The sequence below is a fragment of the Myotis brandtii genome, unplaced genomic scaffold (assembly GCF_000412655.1).
Source record: "Myotis brandtii unplaced genomic scaffold, ASM41265v1 scaffold822, whole genome shotgun sequence".
In the NCBI taxonomy this organism is placed as follows: Eukaryota; Metazoa; Chordata; class Mammalia; order Chiroptera; family Vespertilionidae; genus Myotis; species Myotis brandtii.
This window is the reverse complement of record NW_005371333.1, coordinates 1,128,747-1,132,547: the sequence shown is the minus strand read 5'-3', so window position 1 is coordinate 1,132,547 and position 3,801 is coordinate 1,128,747.

Below are 3,801 nucleotides of genomic sequence, written 5' to 3'. Positions count from 1 at the left end.
AAAATAGACCCAGAGTCATAGAAGCATGAACAGACTATTGAACCTCAGAGGGAAGGCAGGGGAGGATGGGTGGGGAGAGGTCAACCAATGAACTTGTATGCATATATGCATAACCCGTGGACACAGACAATGGGGTGGTGAGTACCTGGGGGTAGGGGGAGGGGGGAGGATGGGAGTGGGCTGGAAGAGGTTAATGAAGGAAAAAGAGAGGACCTATGTAATACTTTCAAAAATAAAGATTTAAAAATTTAATAAATAAAACAGCCTCTTTGAAACCATGATCTACCACCCAGAGAGTAGATTAAAAATTTATTGTGCCCTCTGGGAAGAACAGGTTTACTCATTCCTGAATTTAGGTCATATTTGTGAACTAAGATTAATGGCACATCTAATTAAGATGAGTGCTAGGAATTTCGTGTGTAGCATTGCTCTGACAATTACTGACCACGGCATCTCAGCATCTCCAGCTTGCCCAGGGAAGGCACTCAACAGTCAGCTCTATCAAATGAGCAGAAATCACATTTGTTACTTAACTAGGACTCAGTGTGGAAATGCAGATAATTTATGTTACTCTTTATTGCCCTCTTATAACAAACAACTAATTAAAAAAACTCTGGAAGTGATCAGAGTATTTATACCATGACTGTAGTCTCCAAAGGGTGCTCCTGAGTCATCCATGTGTCATACAATGTGATGGCAACTGTCCACTCAGAGAACTATTGGATAAAGGTAGGCAAGGGGACCCAGAACAGCCATCGGCACAGCAGGAAAGCTGACACAGGGCAATACAATTTCCTTTCTCTAGAACATCAACTGAGAGAGAGAGAGGACAGTTAACAGGAGGGGAGGAGCAGAATGTAGAAGTTGGAATCTAAGAAAGGGTGGGGAGAGTATGATGGGCTACTTGGAATCCAACAATATGAGGGATCAGAAACTAAGGGAAAGCAGATGCAGTGCTGCTGAAAGTGTGGTGTGAGTGCCAGTGCTTGTCTGCCTACTGTTATCACTGCTCTGTGATAAGTGAAGAGAAAGAGAGGAAACTGAGCTTTTAGACTGTAAAACAGTTTAACATTACTTAGACATCCAAATGTGTGATTTTGTGTTTTGTAAAATTATTGGTCTATGATGGACTGGGGAGTGGAAGGAGGAGGGGAACGTTCCTTGACCATGGTTGTTTGAGAATTACTGGACCAGTGGTCGGCAAACTCATTAGTCAACAGAGCCAAATATCAACAGTACAACGATTGAAATTTCTTTTGAGAGCCAAATTTTTAAACTTAAACTATATAGGTAGGTACATTGTTATTAACTTAATTAGGGTACTCCTAAGGCTTAGGAAGAGCCACACTCAAGGGGCCAAAGAACCGCATGTGGCTCTTGAGCTGCAGTTTGCTGACCATGGCACTAGACTAAAGTAGTGGGTCATGGTATAGGAAGAAGAAATCGCCTGGCATATTAATGGCTGAATTTTCATGAAGATTCATGAGTAGCTGTTGCTAATGCTCTTTTGAGCCACCTTGAGTATGGAACCACCCCACCATCCTATCGTATTTTTCCTGAGGTCTAGTTTTCTGACATTTAAGCAAGTTTGTTTCTTGTAACTAAGGCCATAAATGAAAGTAAAGCAAAGCAAACATTTACAGAATTGTGTTGGGACTTCTAATTTATTGTATAATAGAATTGAGGAGTGTCTTTAGATTTTTCCATTTTGCTTATTGAGTTGTTATACCATTTTAAATTAGAAATGTAGAATTTAGCAATTTATTAATTTAATGACAAAAGTATTGCATGGACTGATGGACCCAAGAGGAAGCCAGCCAAACAGGAGGGAGGGATTGTATGGCTCATGAGAGAAAATCATCATAGTAAAGGAGCCCGGCAAGTCATTCAGGCCATAACTTGAGTTTGTACTTGATTCTACTCTGATACTCATTCCTATGTTCCTGTATTCCCTGGATAGCACTGTAAAACTGAACAAAATGCACCATCTAACAATTCTGCTGGGAATTCTTTCCTCTTTGCTTGCCAGTGAAAGGGTGGGACGTATGGAGGGCGAGGAGCTTTTCTCCTGATCAGAGACACATATGTAGAGACACTGAGAAGCTCTAGGGCAGTGGTTCTCAACCTTCTGGCACTTTAAATACAGTTCCTCATGTTGTAACCCAACCATAAAATTATTTTTGTTGCTACTTCATAACTGTAATGTTGCTACTGTTATGAATTGTAATGTAAATATCTGATATGCAGGATGGTCTTAGGCGACCCCTGTGAAAGGGTCATTCGACCGCCAAAGGGGTTGTGACCCACAGGTTGAGAACCGCTTCTTTAGGGCGATGTAGTGGAGATACCTGATGCCACAGTGTTATTGGTGGCCAAGAGCAGGTTAATCTCAAATGTGGGGTGCCTGCATAGAAAGGGGACTGTGGGTTTAGCTAGCAACATGGTGGGGTAGTTTGGAAAGTTTCACCATGTAGGAGGTGAGTGACTGTGGAGTACAATCTAGAAAGCTAATGAATGCAACATATGAACTACGAAGATACCAGGGATGCAGGTAGGAGCACAAATTACAGGTGGGTCAATTCTACTCACCTGTGCTCCACCACCTTTGAACCAAAAAATCTGGATCATTCATAAGACCAGAGTAGGAAGGAGGGCTGACATCTTGTTGTTTTTGCAGGCGGTGCTCTTGATCTATTTGATCCACAACTTGTTTAGCCTGGAAGCAACTGAGTCACTTCTGTGATTTGTTTGGGGAACAGTGGAATATACAGACTCAGGAACAGGGGAATTAGGGAAGTCTTAGCTGTGGGTGTGAGAATAGGTAGGACAGTAGATTGGGGTATCAATAATTGAGGACTGCAAATGCCAGACTCAAGAGCCTTAATTTATCCTGTAGGCCATAAGGATCCAGTGAAGATTACTATAAAGTGGAAGTATATAGAGAAAGTTAATTTTACAACATAGATTTAGGCTGATCCTAGAATGATGTGCAGGATGGCTTAGGGTTCATGCAAAGAGATCTGGCACTAAGTCTTGTAGAACTAATGGGAGCCTCGATTAGGGGTGTAAAGGAGGGAATGCCTAGGAATGGACAGGAGAGACATTAGACAACAAAGATTGGGGATTGATTACATATATATTTGGGTAACTTAACTTAGTCACTTTAATCTCGGTACTCACTTTAATTGTTATCCACAACATATATTAAGCTACAATTCGATTAGTCAATATAAAGAGTAAGTTAAATAGACCTCAAGATATCCTTCAAGTGTTCCTAATGGAAATAGGCAATCACAGAAAAATATGCACTGAACAAATGCTGTAAAATCTCATTGATTTAAAAAAAGATAGGGAAAGAATCAGATTAAAACAGAAGACATTGTGAGTTACAAAATGTTTTAAAAGAAAAGAAATTTTCTTGCTTTCTGTAGAACTAGGTGCTCTAGATAAACATTACACAGGACAGTAGAATGATGTGCAGGATGGCTTAGGGTTCATGCAAAGGGATCTGGCACTAAGTCTGGTAGAACTAATGGGAGCCTCGGTTAGGGGTGTAAAGGAGGGAATGCCAAGGAATGGACAGGAGAAACATTAGACAACAAAGATTGGGGATTGATTACATATATATTTGGGTAACTTAACTTAGTCACTTTAATCTCGGTACTCACTTTAATTGTTATCCACAACATATATTAAGCTACAATTCGATTAGTCAATATAAAGAGTAAGTTAAATAGACCTCAAGATATCCTTCAAGTGTTCCTAATGGAAATAGGCAATCACAGAAAAATATGCACTGAA